The sequence below is a fragment of the Scyliorhinus canicula genome, chromosome 13, assembly GCF_902713615.1.
Source record: "Scyliorhinus canicula chromosome 13, sScyCan1.1, whole genome shotgun sequence".
NCBI classification, from domain to species: Eukaryota; Metazoa; Chordata; class Chondrichthyes; order Carcharhiniformes; family Scyliorhinidae; genus Scyliorhinus; species Scyliorhinus canicula.
The window spans coordinates 118,416,639-118,433,944 of record NC_052158.1 but is presented as its reverse complement, the minus strand read 5'-3'; positions in this window follow the sequence as shown (position 1 = coordinate 118,433,944).

The window sequence follows — 17,306 nt, the reverse complement described above, 5'->3', positions numbered from 1 at the left end:
CCTTACCTTAAATCTATGTCCCCTAGTTATTGACCCCTCAACTACAAGGAAATGTTTCGTCCTATCTACCTTATCTCCATCCCACACAATTTTGTGCACCTCAAGGTGGTTAGCATCAATGCTTCACAGCTCCAGGGTCCCAGGTTCGATTCCCGGCTGGGTCACTGTCTGTGCGGAGTCTGCACGTCCTCCCCGTGTGTGCGTGGGTTTCCTCCGGGTACTCCGTTTTCCTCCCACAGTCCAAAGATGTGCGTGTTAGGTGGATTGGCCGTGCTAAATTGCCCTTAGTGTCCTAAAAAAATAAGGTTAATGGGGGTTGTTGGGTTACTGGTATAGGGTGGATACGTGGGCTTGAGTAGGGTGATCATTGCTCGGCACAACATCGAGGGCCGAAGGGCCTGTTCTGTACTGTACTGTTCTAATTCTAATTCTAAGTAGAATAACCTCTTGTGTTCTGTGACCTTGCTGTAACAATGATACTCACAGAACTATTGATGAGTTATTTAAATGATTTATTGTTCAACATGTGCAGGATAACATGCAGAACGCTATACAAACTAGATAGCTCTGGAACTACCCGATATGCGACTATCCGTGTGTATGCCTTACTGCCAACTGATGAGTCTGCCACATCACGTGACCAAAGTCTGATGCCACCAGCTAGGTGGAGGTCGCATTGCTATCTGCATACAATCTTATTCACAGACATATCACCACAACCCCAGCCTAACTCGCCTCGCCATAGCTGAAACGCTCCAGTTCAGGCAACACCCTGGTGAATGTCCTCTGCACTCTTTCTGGTGTATTCTGTGTGTTCATTGGTCATCCTGTGTGTCAATCACTGCCTGTCTGCGCACCATCATATACTTGTGTGTATATTATGACATCTCCCCCCTTTTTTTTACTTTAAAAAAATGTGTATAGGTCAATAAATAGTGAGTGTGTGTAGGAGCCTGACTATATACAAAGTACGTGAGCGTATTTACATGGGAAGGTGTCTAGTGCAGATAGAGGGCATACAACAACTTAGGAAGAAACAGTATGTACAGATGTGTAAACGGATCACAGGGTAATGCAACATTCAGTCCATAAATTCAGTCTCTGTGATGGACGACGAATTCTGGTTGACCACCTCAAGGGTGGGTCAGGGGCCGCCTACACTGGAACGGGCGGAGCTGCGTCCAATGTAGAGGGTGGTAAAAGAACTGTCAGATTGGTGGTTTTGTGGAAGGGTGCGTCCTGAGGAATCAGCAGGCGAGGCGGGACATCACGTTCAGGTGGCAAGCGTGGAAGCAGCCGCAGTGCCCGCCTATTGCGCCGAGGAAAGGAGCCATCATGCATGCGAACGAGAAATGATCTGGGGGCCACTTGTTTGACCACCACAGCTGTGGCAGACCAGCCACCATCAGGTAGCTGAACACGAACTCGGTCAGTAGGGACCAGAGCAGGGAGATCTGTGGCGTGGGTGTCATAAGCCGACTTGCATTGGGCCCGAGACTGTTGCATCCTTTGCAGGACCAGAAAATTGTCAAGTACCAGGATGTGGATAACCGGTATCATCGTCCGTAGTGTACGGTTCATTAGCAGCTGTGCTGGGGACAGGCCAGCGGACAAAGGTGTCGCCCTGTAGGCTAACAGCGCCAGGTTGAAATCTGAACCCGAGTCAGCAGCTTTGCACAACAGTCAATGTGTACCCCCTTTTCAGCTTTCCCATTCGATTGGGGGTTGTGGGGGCTTGAAGTGGAGTGCGTAAACTTGTACTGCCGGGCAAAATCCGTCCAGTCCTGACTGAAGAAGCACGGGCCTTTATCAGTCATAACTGTAAGTGGAATGCCGTGACGGGCAAAGGTACCTTTGCATTCCTTGATGACTGTTGCTGATGTGAGGTCATTCAGTCTGACCACCTCGGCGTAGTTAGAAAAATAGTCCACGACTTCCGGTGGCAGTTATGCAGCAATAAGCCACACATGTGGGAGCTCCCGTTTTAAAGAGATTTTTCGGCTCTTTTGAGAGCCCAAAACGGAAATTTTTCGACGTCTCCCGGTGGGGGAAGGTGTGCTGAACGACTTTCCCTGCAGTCCATGACTCGAACTCGGAGTGGAAAGGTGGAAAAAACAGCAGCAGCTCCTCAGAAAAAATGGGGGAAGGGATCCAAGATGGCCACCGACAAAGCTCCAGGGGAGTGGAGACTCTGGGCCCAGAAACAACAAACTGATCTCCTGCGCTGCTTTAAAGAATTCAAGGATGAAGTACTGAGCTCTCTGCAGGAAACAAACAGAAGGCTGTCAGAGATTCAGTCCACCCAGGGTGCTGCCATCAAGAAGTTGCAGACGCAGGCCATTGAACGAGAGGAGGAGGCCGTGGTCCTCGTGAGTAAGGTGGAGGGGCACGAAGCACTCCACAAGAAGTGGCAGGAACGCTTCGAGGAGCTGGATCACCGCATGAGGCGGAAAAACCTGCGGATCTTGGGCCTTGCGGAGGGGCTGGAGGGATCGGACCTGACAGCCTATGTGGCTGTAATGCTGGGTTCGCTAGTGGGGGCCGGGTCTCTCCATCTGCCCCTGGAGCTGGAGGGAGCACACAGAGTACTGGCCAGGAGGCCTAAGGAGAATGAACCCCCGCGTGCGGTGCTGGTGCGGTTCCACCGGTTCAGTGATCGGGACTGCGTGCTGCGCTGGGCCAAGAAGGTGAAGAGCAGCAATTGGGAGAATGGGGTAGCGCGGATCTACCAGGACTGGAGTGCGGAGGTGGCTAAGCGGCGGTCCGGATTTAATCGGACGAAAGAGGTGCTTTATAGAAAAAAGATAAAGTTCGGAATGTTGCCGCCCGCGCGCCTGTGGGTAACTTATTCGGACCGGGACCATTATTTCGATTCCCCGGAGGAGGCGTGGGCCTTCGTGCGGACGGAGAAACTGGACTTGAACTAGGGGTTGGGGGTTGCGAGGTCGGCTGTAAGATATTAGTGCTGGATTCGGCTGTTGCTGTGTTCTCTTTTTCTTCTGTTTTTTTCTTCTTGTTTTAGTACTTTTGCAATTTTGATATGGTTATTTACGGGGGGGTTGTTCTGCTATGTTTTTGTTTTTGTGCTTGGGGCATTGTTTGGGCTGTGTATCTTGCGGGGAGGGTCGGGGGGGTATGTTGTATTCTATGTCGGAGTGGGGGTATGGAGGGGGGCTGATATTTGGGAGCTGCGTCAGAAGGGTGTGGTGGGGCAGGGCGAAAGCGCGGGCTTTCCTCTGGTTTCCCGCGCTGCGGGGCTGGGGGGGCGGAGATGGTGACGGGGGAGGTGGGGCCTTAACTGGTTCTTCCCCGCGCTGGAGCGGTGCCAGGAGGAGGGATAGATTGGGGGATGATCCCACTTCGGGAGGGGTCGGGCTATTGGCGGGAGTTTCCGGGGTCAGCAGAAGTTAGCTGACCCACGGAAGTACAATGGAGGACGGTTCGCGGCTGGGAGGGTTCCTAGCCTGGGGGGGAAGGGAGGGGGGGAAAGGGGAATACCGGGTTGCTGCTGGTAGGGTCAAGAAGGAGCTGGTGGGGGCTGGGGGGACAGAGGTGAGGGGTTGTCGCTATGGGGACGGGGTCGAGCAGGGGACGCTGGCCTGGGGCGGGCAGTCGACGGGCTATGGCTAGCCGACGGGGGAGGGGGGCGGGACGCCCTCTGATCCGGTTGGTCACCTGGAATGTGAGAGGGTTGAATGGGCCGGTGAAGCGGTCAAGGGTGCTGGCTCACCTGAAGGGGCTAAAGGCGGATGTGGCAATGCTTCAGGAGACCCACCTGAGGGTGGCGGACCAGGTCCGCCTGAGGAAAGGATGGGTGGGGCAGGTTTTCCACTCGGGGTTGGATGTGAGGAACCGGGGAGTGGCGATTCTGGTGGGAAAAAATGTGTTGTTTGAGGCATCGGAGGTGGTGGCGGATAAGGGGGGTAGGTATGTGATGGTTAGGGGCAGGCTACAAGGAGAGAAGGTGGTACTGGCTAGTGTGTATGCCCCAAATTGGGACGATGCGGGCTTTATGAGGTGTATGTTGGGACGGATCCCGGATCTGGAGGCGGGAGGTCTGATCATAGGGGGGGACTTTAATACGGTGTTGGATCCTTCACTGAATCGGTCCAGCTCTAGGACGGGTAGGAGGCCGGCGGCGGCCAAGGTACTGAGAGGGTTTATGGATCAGATGGGTGGAGTGGATCCATGGAGGTTTGTGAGGCCGAGGGCACGTGAGTACTCTTTCTTCTCCCACGTACATAGGGTCTACTCTCGGATAGATTTCTTCGTGGTGAGTAGGGGACTGATTCCGAGAGTGGAGGAGGCCGAGTATTCGGCCATTGCAATCTCTGACCACGCTCCGCATTGGATAGAGTTGGAAATGGGGGAGGTGCGAGACCAACGTCCGTTGTGGCGGTTGGATGTGGGGTTGTTGGCGGAGGATGAGGTGTGTAGGAGGGTCCGGGCAAGTATTGAGGGGTACCTTGAGGTGAATGATACGGGGGAGGTTCAGGTGGGGATGGTCTGGGAAGCCCTGAAGGCAGTAATTCGTGGGGAGCTGATATCCATCCGGGCACACAGGGAGAGGAGCGAGAGGAGTGAGAGGGATAGACTGGTGGGAAAGATGCTGGAGGTGGACAGGAGGTATGCAGAGGCACCAGAGGAGGGACTGTTGGGGGAGAGGCGCAGCCTGCAGGCTAAATTTGATTTGCTGACCACTAGAAAGGCGGAGGCACAGTGGAGGAAGGCACAAGGGGCAGTGTACGAACATGGTGAAAAGGCGAGTAGGATGCTGGCTCATCAGCTCCGTAAGCGGGATGCGGCTAAGGAGATTGCTGGAGTGAGAGACAAGAGTGGGAATGTGGTGCGGAAGGGGGTAGAGGTGAATGAGGTCTTCAAGGACTTTTACGGGGAACTGTACCAGTCGGAGCCAACGGGGGAGAGGAGGGGAATGGAGAGGTTCCTTGACAGGCTTTCTTTCCCGAAGGTGCAGGAGGAGAAGATGGAGGGGCTGGGTGCGCCGATTGAGCTGGAGGAGCTAGTTAAGGGGATCGGGCAGATGCAGTCAGGGAAGGCACCGGGGCCGGATGGGTTCCCGGTGGAATTTTATAAAAAGTTCGTGGACCTAGTGGGCCCCTTGCTGGTGCGAACACTCAACGAAGCGTGGGAAGGGGGGACTTTGCCCCCGACGATGTCACGGGCGCTGATCTCGTTAATTTTAAAGAAGGACAAGGACCCCCAGCAGTGTGGTTCATACAGGCCCATATCTCTCCTCAACGTGGATGCTAAGGTGCTGGCAAAAATCCTGGCCACCAGGATAGAGGACTGTGTGTCAGGGGTTGTGCATGAGGACCAGACAGGTTTTGTGAAGGGAAGGCAGCTGAACACGAATGTGCGGAGATTGCTGAATGTCATTATGATGCCGGCGATTGAGGGGGAGGCAGAGATAGTGGTGGCGCTGGATGCGGAGAAGGCCTTCGATAGAGTGGAGTGGGGGTACCTATGGGAGGTGTTGGGGAGGTTTGGATTTGGTGAAGGGTTCATTAGATGGGTAAGGCTGCTATATGAGGCCCCGATGGCGTGCGTGGCCACGAATAGGAGGAGGTCGGAGTACTTCCGGCTTTACCGAGGGACCAGGCAGGTACAAGCCTGGGTGCCATGGTAACGGCACCGTTGCCGCTCTCCCCCAAGAGGGTTACCACGAGCCCGGTGGTGGCGGCGACCCTAAGAATCTGGGGACAGTGGAGACGGCATCGGGGGGAAACAGGGGGCTCGATGGAGGCTCCACTGGGTGGCAACCATCGGTTCATCCCGGGGAACACGGATGGGGGATTCAGGGGATGGCAAAGGGCGGGCATCAGCAAATTGAGGGACCTGTTTATTGGCGGGAGGTTTGCGGGCCTGGGGGAACTCGAAGATAAATTTGGCCTTCCCCAGGGGAACATGTTCAGATACCTGCAGGTAAAGGCGTTTGCTAGGCGACAGGTAGAGGGATTCCCTTTGCTGCCCTCGCAGGGGACGATGGACAGAGTGCTTTCGGGGGTGTGGGTAGGAGAGGGGAAGGTGTCTGACATCTATAAGGTAATGCAGGAGGTGGAGGAGTCGTCAGTGGAGGAGCTGAAGGCTAAATGGGAGGAGGAACTCGGGGAGCAGATAGAGGATGGGACTTGGGCGGAGGCCTTGGAGAGAGTCAACTCCTCCTCCTCATGTGCGAGGCTTAGTCTCATCCAATTTAAGGTGCTGCACCGGGCCCATATGTCCGGGATTAGGATGAGTAGGTTCTTCGGGGGTGAGGACAGGTGCACCAGATGCTCGGGGAGTCCTGCGAACCACGCCCATATGTTCTGGGCATGCCCAGCACTGGAAGAATTCTGGAAGGGGGTGGCGGGGACGGTGTCGAGGGTGGTTGGATCCAGGGTCAAACCGGGTGGGGACTCGCGATTTTTGGGGTTGGGGTGGAGCCGGGAGTGCAGGAGGCGAAAGAGGCCGGTGTCCTGGCCTTTGCGTCCCTAGTAGCCCGTCGAAGGATTCTGTTACAATGGAAGGATGCAAGGCCCCCAAGCGTGGAGACCTGGATCAGTGACATGGCGGGATTTATAAAATTGGAAAAGTTCAAATTTGCCCTGAGAGGATCAATACAAGGGTTCTATAAACGATGGCAGCCTTTTCTGGACTTCCTGGCTCAGAGATAGGTAACTGGGTCAATAGCAGCAGCAACCCGGGGGGGGGGGGGGGGGTGCATTATTATAGTGTTTATTCTGTAACTTTATAGTGTGTTAATTTGCGTTGTTGTTAAAATGCTGGGTTGTTCATGGGGATGGGGCGAATGTATATGATTGTTAATATTATTGTTATTTTCGGTATTTTACTAAGGTGCGTTATTGTTGTATAAAATCAAAATTTCTCAATAAAAATTATTTAAAAAAAATAAAGAAAAATAGTCCACGAGTAGGACATAGTCTCGGCCCTTTGCATAAAAGAGATCAATGCCAACCTTGGTCCATGGGGAGGACACCAGTTCATGCGTCTGCAAAGTCTCTTTCGGCTGAGCCGGGTGGAACCGTTGGCAGTTGGGCAATTGAGGACAGTGTTGGTGATATCCTGACTGATGCCTGGCGAATATGCCGCCTCTCGGGCTCGACGGTGACTCTTTCGACCCCCAGGTGACCTTCGTGGAGTTGGCCGAGGACCAGCTCTCGCATGCTCTGTGGGATTACTATCCTGTCCAGTTTCATTAGTATTCCGTCAACTACTGCCAGATCGTCTTTTATATTACCCGCTAGAGTAAAGGATCAATGGCTGTTTCCTGACGAATCTGCACGACCCTTTCATCAGTGGCCGGAAAGTTGGATGCACAGAACTTCACATGAGCGTCGATCTGACAGACGAAGTCCGACTGCTCACAAGGCGTGGTTATGGATCGGGAGAGTGCGTCGGCCACAGTGGGCTCCTTGCCCGGGGTGTAGACCAGGTCGAAATCGTAGCGGCGGAGTTTGAGGAGGATACGTTGTAGGAGTGCCGTCATATCATTGAGGTCTTTCTGGATGATGTGAACCAATGGTCTGTGGTCCGTCTCGACCGTGAATTTGGGGGAGGCCGTACACATAATCATGGTATTTGTCAATCCCTGTGAGGAGACCCAGGCACTCTTTTTCGATTTCAGCATAGCGCTGCTCAGTAGGTGTCATGGCTCTAGAGGCATAGGCGACTGGGGCCCAGGAGGAGAATGTGTCGCGCTGGAGGAGTACTGCCCCAATGCCAGCCTGGCTCGCGTCGGTGGAGATCTTCATCTCCTTGGCAGGGTCGAAAAACGCCAGTACCGGGGCCTTGGTGAGTTTCGCCCTGAGCTCACGCCACTCTTGCTCATGAGCGAGGAGCCACTGGAATTCGGTAGTTTTTTTTAAAAAGATGGCGGAGAGCTGTGGTGTGTGATGCAAGGTTGGGTATAAACTTCCCAAGGAAGTTGACCATCCCTAGGAAGCGGAGGACCACCTTCTTGTCCTCCGGGGTCTTCATGGCATTGATCACCGACACCTTGTCTGCATCTGGCTGTACACCGAATTGCGAAATATGGTCGCCAAGGAACTTTATTTCTGCTTGACCGAACGAGTATTTGGCTCTGTTGAGTCGGAGACCATGCTCATGGATCCTATGGAACACACGTTTGAGGCGATCGATGTGCTCCTGAGGAGTTGTGGACCAGACGATGATATCATCGACATGCACTCGCACCCCCTCGATGCCCTCCATCATTTGCTCCATTATTCAGTGGAACAGTTCCGAGGCGGAGATGATGCCAAAGGGCATCCGGTTGTAACAATAACGACCAAACGGGGTGTTAAATGTGCAGAGCTTTCGACTGGACGCGTCCAGTTGTATTTGCCAAAACCCCTTGGAGGCATCCGGCTTCGTGAAAAAAGTGGCGTGAGACATTTCGCTGGTGAGCTCTTCTCGTTTAGGGATAGGGTAGTGTTCCCTCATGATGTTACGGTTCAAATATTTGGGGTCGATACAAATGCGAAGTTCCCCTGACGGTTTTTTGACACAAACCATGGAGCTAACCCAGTCCGTGGGTTCCGTGACCTTAGAAATGACGCCCTGGTCCTGGAGGTCTTGCAGCTGCTGCTTGAGGCAGTCCTTAAGGCACAGTGTATGAACCACAGGTATGGCACTCGGTTTCAGAAGTATCTTGTATCGGTAGGGGAGTGTGCCCATACCTTGGAAGACACTGTGGTATTGTGATATGATGTCATCTAATTGGGTTTGAAAGTTGACATCTGGCGAGGCCGTTGCCTCAGCGGGCGACATGGTGTGAACCCGCTGCACAAGATTCAAGATTTTGCAGGCTTGAGCACCGAGCAAGGAAGCTCTGTTGGACCCTACAATTTCAAAACACAGGGTGGCTTTTGAAGAACGATGGGGTACTGCAAGCTGGCATGAGCCACTGGCAATGGCATTGCCATTGTAGTCGAGAAGCTGGCAGGCCTGTGGTAGAATGCTGGGCTTGATGCGGACGTATGAAGGTCAGACTTTGAAATGAGGTTGGCTGAAGCGCCGGTGTCCAGCCTGAAGCGTATGCGAGCCTTGTTGACTGTAAGGGTGGCACACCACTCGTCGTCCGGATCAATGCTCATCACTGGAAGTTGTTTAACCTTTTTTGCAGAAAGCATCATATGCTTGGTGATGATGCCCACCCGGAATGGGGATGTGAGATCCTCGGTGTCGGGATCTGAAACCATGTCGGAGTCTGCAACGGGTTGCTGTACTGACCGGACGTTCCTACGCTGCGGCTGGGATCGCTGTGTGTTGGGCAGTTGTGCAGATCTGCTGCGGCGCTGAGGACCCGGGTTCGAATCCCAGCCCTGGGTCACTTTCCGTGTGGAATTTGCACATTCTCCCCATGTCTGCGTGTGTTTCACCCCCACAACCCAAAGATGTGCAGGTTAGGTGGATTGGCCACGCTAAATTGCCCCTTCATTGGAAAAAATAATAATAATTGGGTATGCTAAATTTATAAAAATTTTAAAAAATAAAAAAGTTGTGCAGATCTGCACAAGGCTGCATAGTGGCCACGCTTGCCACACTGGAGACAGCGTCGAGATTTTGCGGGACATTGCCGCTTTAAGTGGGCAGAGCCACAGTTGTTGCACGTCATGGCGCCGACGTCAGGACGCTCCGTGCGCCTCCGCGCATGGTCGAATGATGTGCGCACCTGCGCAGTTCGGTCGTCGGCTTTGCCGTCCCCTTAGTCGTTGCGCGCATGTGCAGGAGCCCGGGAAAAGCGCACAAAATGGCCGCCCTCATCCAGACTCAGGCCCTGGAGCTGTTTTACGGCCTGCACCCGCTCTGCATCATGGAGGCCTTGCCGCGCCGTCTCTGCCGCCTTGATATGGGAGTACCAGTTGTTAGCGTGCTCGTGGAGGACGCAGGTCTCGATGGCGATGGTAAGGGTGAGCTGCTTAACTTTAAGGAGCTGCTGGCGAAGGGGATCGGAGTGGACCCTGAAAACGATCTGGTCGCGGATCACGGAGTGGGAAGTGGAGCCGTAGTTGTAGGACTGCGCGAGGATACGGAGATGGGTTAAGAAGGACTGAAAAGGTTAATCCTTACCCTGAAGCCTCTGCTGCAACACATAGCGTTCAAAGCTCTCGTTGACTTCAATGTCACAGTGGCTGTCGAACTTCAGGACCTACAGCAAAGGTGACGGAGTTAAAGATGTGGATAGCGTGGTCCCCGGCTGTAGAGAGGAAGAGAGCAATCTTCCTGGCATCTGATGCGGCATCGAGGTCGGTGGCTTCAAGATATAGCTGAAACTTCTGCTTGAAAATCTTCCAGTTAGCACCGAGGTTGCCGGCGATGCGGAGCTGCGGGGGAGGGCGGACGCTGTCCATGTTACCGGATGGCTGATCGCTGGTCAAAGGCAGATTATCTCAAGGTAGGTCCGTCAAACTCTAACCCCACACTTGGTACCATGATGTGTTGGGTAAGCTGGGTCTACGAGGACTGCGTTTACTGTAGCAGTGAGAGAGACAGACTTCCAACACTTGAAGAAATGCAACTCTATTTTATTGAACTCTTAACTATCATACATACTTTAACTGTGGGTTGACACTATGCTGAGTTGACTGGAGACCTGAGGCTAACCTGGCCAGACTATCTTACTACCACATGGTGGATGTTCTAGTTGTTGCTCACAGGCTCTGACTGTCTCAGAGGCTGCATCCCAAGAGAGCGGGAGAACTAGTGCCATCTGGCTTTATAGTGGCCGTGTCCTGTCTGGTGATTGGCTGCTGTGTTCTGTGTGTTCATTGGTCATCATGTGTGTCAATCAATGCCTGTCTGTGCACCATCATATACTTGTGTGTATATTATGACAGTGACAATAAGCGATTTTCATTTCATTTTTATCCCTCCTATAGTGTGGCAACCAAAACAGCAAACGGTATTTTAGCTGTGGCAGAACAAGTGTTTTATACAGTGCCATCATAACGTCCCTGCTCTTATTTTCTAAGCCTCAGCTACTAAAGGCAAGTATCCCATATACCTTCTCTGCAAATAACTGTCTAAGGCACGCTAAGCTCTTGTCTAATATGAAAGTAGTGGCTGCAAAGTTTGTATATTACTGGCAACTATAATTTGGAATCGCATCACCACCAGCCTTATTCCGGCAGGCCATGGATAATATACTGCAGGGTCTCCCTGTTTCCAAACCAACGTGCTTATCACCGGAAAAACCTCCCAACTCACTTAGAGAACCTAGACAGGGCCCTGCGTATACTGTACAAATACAGCATCCGCTATAAAAAATCCAAATGCTCGTTCCTGAAGATCTCAGTGGTGAACCAGGGAAATGTGATCGACAAAACTCAATTGCACCCAGAAAGATGGAAGCAGCAATGAAAACACCACAGCCCAAAAATGTTAAGGAGCTTCGTTTTCAGACTTGTGGATTACTAAAGCAAGTTCACTTCCAGTTTGGCATTCAAGGCAGCACCATTGAATAATCAACTTGAAAAGCAGAGGTATGCTGTGCTCTCCAAAGTCTTTCCGTACACAGAAAGGTTGGTTTACAGCCCAAGATGTGACTACTAAACATAGACGTTACTACATTTGTAGATTTGATTTGACACTGCGATGCATTATGGGAAATCAGAGTTGTTCTTCACATTTCCAAACACGAGTGTAAAGAGAACTTCACCTAAGTCACATGGGAATCACCAAAATGAAAGCATTTACTCATCTACATGTATAGTGGCCACAGATGGATAAAGGCATCAAAGGCAAATTAGGGGCTGCCTTCCATGCCAAGAAATGAAGTCCTCACCTGCATCCGCCCCATTGCATCTGTGGGCTTGGCCTGACCGTCCATGGCAGAGATTTCATGTGGACTTTTCCGGGCCATTTCTCGGGCATATGTTCTTGATTGTGGTGAATGACCAGACAAAGTGGCCTCGTGTTACTCCCATAAAGCCAACTTGCCTTGCTGAAGCAGATTGCGTGTAACAGTGGCACACAGTTCACATCATTCGAATTTCAAACATTTCCTGAAAAACCATGGAATCAGGCAGTCTCATCTTGTCTCACCACCCATTTTCAAATGGTGAAACAGAGCACTTTGTGCAGACATTCGAAAAGGCCATATTAAAGGAGAGGACAGAAATAGATTGAAAGTTGAAGTTGAAGAACTTTCGGATGATATGAAAAAATGAAAATGAAAATCGCTTATTGTCACGAGTAGGCTTCAATGAAGTTACTGTGAAAAGCCCCTAGTCGCCACATTCCGGCACCTGTCCGGGGAGGCTGGTATGGGAATCGAACCGTGCTGCTGGCCTGCTTTATAAGCCAGCGATTTAGCCCAGTGAGCTAAACCAGCCCCATATGCCGCAACACATTCAAAAACATGCACATTTCTTGCTGAGCTGATTTTTGGAAGACGCCTACATACCAGGGAGGATTTCTCTGTCCTGATTTGAAAGGAAAGATTGGTTTGAGACACCTTGATCAGTAAAGGTCACATGACACAAGTAAACCAGCTCGTGAATTTAATCTGAATCAGTCTGCCTGGGTTAGAAATGACCGTGGGACACCAAAGTGACTCCTGGAAGAATCATTAAGCATCGAGGACCATTGACCTATGATGTAGAAACTTCCTGTGGAGTCTGGAAGTTACTCATTGACCAAATTAGAGAAGCCAAATTCAAAGTACCAAATTTCCAGGGGTGTTCAGTTACAGTGGAAGATTTCTGGATTTTCCAGTTAGTGAGGTCTGACTTGATTCAAATGTTGAATCTGTGGCATCTGGAGCTGCAACTGTTGAACCTGAAACAAGTGGAACAGCAGAATCTTCCATTTCCAGCCAACAAACTGAGATACCTCAGCCAATACTCCTGTTAAGACCAAAGTAACTCCACAACCTCTTTTTAAAAATTTAGGCTACCCAATTATTTTTTTTCCAATTAAGGGGCAATTTAGCATAGCCAAACCACCTAACCTGCACATCTTTGGGTTGTGGGGATGAAACCCACGCAGACACGGGGAGAATGTGCAAACCCCACACAGACAGTGACCCGGGGCTGGGATTGAACCTGGGTCCTCAGCACTGTAGGCAGCAGTGCTAACCACTGCACCACCGCTCTGCCCTAGCAAACCTGCAATCTGTTTGACTGCTTTGTTCCTGGTGAAAGGGGAGGAGATATGATTATTGTGTCTAAAGGTTATGCTTTTGTAAAAGGGCATTAGAGATAATAAGTGCTGTATAAAAACCTGTGTGTTCAAGTGGCCAACAACCTGAGAAGCTTGGCCAGATACATAATCGGACCATCTCAATTAAACAGCAGCCAACAGCTGGAACAGTCAGGCCTGATGGGAATTCGGATAGGCAAAGTATAAGCACAGACACTGGTCAGGGGTGAGCAAGGGCAAGCCTGGACTTGTCCTGGAAGTTGGGAGTGGGGGTACTCGACCTTGACCAAATAAGGACATTTTGATTATTTGTCAGTATCAGCCAGACTCACCAGTTCCTCATTTATCATTTATGGAAAGGGCTAGGTGCCCCTGAGGATGGACCTGAGGTGCTGACGGCATCTCCCATATATGAAATCGACAATCCCTTTGGGTGCTACACCAGCCACAGCCTGCTACCCCACCCTCCCCTGCCCACCACCCACCCCACCCCAGTAACCTCATTGGTTGGAAGCCAGAGAACCTTCCAGAAACATGTGAAAAAGAGGATATGAGAAGAGACACACCTAGCTGAGACTCAACCACCCCCAGCAAAGACTCAACCACCAAGCAAAGACACGGTAACAACAGAAGAGGGCATGCGAGACCAATCTTCGCAAAGAAGACTCTTAGTTCGGAGACAAAATCATTGGAATTAGCAGAGCTCAGGGAATAGTTTGATACCCTCGGATATTTAACTCCCAGTCGTGACCATGGTTAAAGGATGGTCACGACTGGGAGTTAAATATCCGAGGGTATCAAACTATTCGGAAGGACAGAGTGGATGGTAAGGGAGGTGGTGTTGCTCTGTTATTTAAGGATGACATGCGGGCAATAGTAAGGGATGACATCGCTGCTATGGAGGATAAGGTTGAATCCATTTGGGTGGAAATCAGGAATAGTAAGGCGAAAAAGTCACTGATAGGAGTAGTCTATCGGCCACCAAATAGTAACGAGATGGTGGGGCAGGCAATAAACAAAGAAATAACTGATGCATGTAGAAATGGTACAGCAGTTATCATGGGGGATTTTAATCTACATGTCGATTGGTTTAACCAGGTCGGTCAAGGCAACCGTGAGGAGGAGTTTATAGAATGTATCCGCGATAGTTTCCTAGAACAGTATGTAATGGAACCTACGAGGGAACAAGCGGTCCTAGATCTTGTATTGTGTAATGAGACAGGATTGATTCATGATCTCATAGTTAGGGATCCTCTCGGAAGGAGCGATCACAATATGGTGGAATTTAAAATACAGATGGAGGGTGAGAAAATAAAATCAAATACTAGTGTTTTGTGTTTAAACAAAGGAGATTATAAGGGGATGAGAGAAGAACTAGCTAAGGTAGACTGGGAGCTAAGACTTTATGGTGGAACAGTTGAGGAACAGTGGAGAACCTTTCAAGCGATTTTTCACAGTGCTCAGCAAAGGTTTATACCAACAAAAACGAAGGACGGAAGAAAGAGGGAAAATCGACCGTGGATATCTAAGGAAATAAGGGAGAGTATCAAATTGAAGGAAAAAGCATATAAAGTGGCAAAGATTGCTGGGAGATTAGAGGACTGGGAAATCTTTAGGGGGCAACAGAAAGCTACTAAAAAAGCTATAAAGAAGAGTAAGATAGAGTATGAGAGTAAACTTGCTCAGAATATAAAAACAGACAGTAAAAGTTTTTACAAATATATAAGACAAAAAAGAGTGGCTAAGGTAAATATTGGTCCTTTAGAGGATGAGAAGGGAGTTTTAATAATGGGAAATGAGGAAATGGCTGAGGAACTGAACAGGTTTTTTGGGTCGGTCTTCACAGTGAAAGACACAAATAACATGCCAGTGACTGATAGAAATGAGGCTATGACAGGTGAGGACCTTGAGAGGATTGTTATCACTAAGGAGGGAGTGATGGGCAAGCTAATGGGGCTAAAGGTAGACAAGTCTCCTGGCCCTGATGGAATGCATCCCAGAGTGCTAAAAGAGATGGCTAGGGAAATTGCAGATGCACTAGTGATAATTTACCAAAATTCACTAGACTCTGGGGTGGTCCCGGTGGATTGGAAATTAGCAAACGTGACGCCACTGTTTAAAAAAGGAGGTAGGCAGAAAGCAGGAAATTATAGGCCAGTGAGCTTAACTTCGGTATTAGGGAAGATGCTGGAATCTATCATCAAGGAAGAAATAGCAAGGCATCTGGATAGAAATTGTCCCATTGGGCAGACGCAGCATGGGTTCGTAAAAGGCAGGTCATGCCTAACTAATTTAGTGGAATTTTTTGAGGACATTACCAGTGCAGTAGATAACGGGGAGCCGATGGATGTGGTATATCTGGATTTCCAGAAAGCCTTTGACAAGGTGTCACACAAAAGGTTGCTGCATAAGATAAAGATGCATGGCATTAAGGGTAAAGTAGTAGCATGGTTGGAGGATTGGTTAATTAATAGAAAGCAAAGAGTTGGGATAAATGGGTGTTTCTCTGGTTGGCAATCAGTAGCTAGTGGTGTCCCTCAGGGATCCGTGTTGGGCCCACAATTGTTCACAATTTACATAGATGATTTGGAGTTGGGGACCAAGGGCAATGTGTCCAAGTTTGCAGATGACACTAAGATCGAGTGGTAAAGCGAAAATTGCAGAGGATACTGGAAGTCTGCAGAGGGATTTGGATAGGTTAAGTGAATGGGCTAGGGTCTGGCAGATGGAATACAATGTTGACAAATGTGAGGTTATCCATTTTGGTAGGAATAACAGCAAACGGGACTATTATTTAAACGATAAAATATTAAAGCATGCCGCTGTTCAGAGAGACTTGGGTGTGCTAGTGCATGAGTCACAGAAGGTTGGTTTACAAGTGCAACAGGTGATTAAGAAGGCAAATGGAATTTTGTCCTTCATTGCTAGAGGGATGGAGTTTAAGACTGTATAAGGTGTATAATTGTATAAGGTGTTAGTGCGGCCACACCTGGAGTATTGTGTTCAGTTTTGGTCTCCTTACTTGAGAAAGGACGTACTGGCGCTGGAGGGTGTGCAGAGGAGATTCACTAGGTTAATCCCAGAGCTGAAGGGATTGGATTATGAGGAGAGGTTGAGTAGACTGGGACTGTACTCGTTGGAATTTAGAAGGATGAGGGGGGATCTTATAGAAACATTTAAAATTATGAAGGGAATAGATAGGATAGATGCGGGCAGGTTGTTTCCACTGGCCGGTGACAGCAGAACTAGGGGACATAGCCTCAAAATAAGGGGAAGTAGATTTAGGACTGAGTTTAGGAGGAACTTCTTCACCCAAAGGGTTCTGAATCTATGGAATTCCTTGCCCAGTGAAGCAGTTGAGGCTCCTTCATTACATGTTTTTAAGGTAAAGATAGGTAGTTTTTTGAAGAATAAAGGGATTAAGGGTTATGGTGTTCGGGCCGGAAAGTGGAGCTGAGTCCACAAAAGATCAGCCATGATCTAATTGAATGGCGGAGCAGGCTCGAGGGGCCAGATGGCCTATTCCTGCTCCTAGTTCTTATGTTCTAAGACAAAGAGTCGGACCCAACGGAGCAGCCTGGCCAAGCTCAACTCCATGAGTAGTAGCAGAATCTCAGCTAGACGGTACACTGTGTTAATAAGTTCTACTAATGTTTACGATTTGTTTTTTTAATAGTTTTGATAATAAGGTTCTTTAATAACATCGAGTTGAACCACAAATCCTTATCCTTTGTTCGCCTCATGTGTAAGAGCACCTGGGTAAATGGGTTTTAGTACAAACTGCTTGAAATGTCTCACGTTTCAGACAATACCTGACAGTAAGGTGTGCTGGAGGCCGAGTCCCCGATGTATTTCTCTTTTGTGTAGAAAATAATAAAAGGGGCCGTACTGTTTTTGCGGGCAGTTCAGTTCAGAAGCAGCTGTGTACTTTTGTCCTTGTATTCTTAATTGTTTAGAAGTGACATTTCAATAAGTGCACCACACTCCTCTGGAAACTTTCCTCAGCACCAGCTATTCTGAGGTAAATCTTTAATTTACCCTCTCTTGACTATGAATGCTCAGCTCCTTGTTTTGGTTACCATATATACTCGAATAATAGTGAATAATAGTGAATTCCATGATCTGCTCACTGTGGTCAGTGA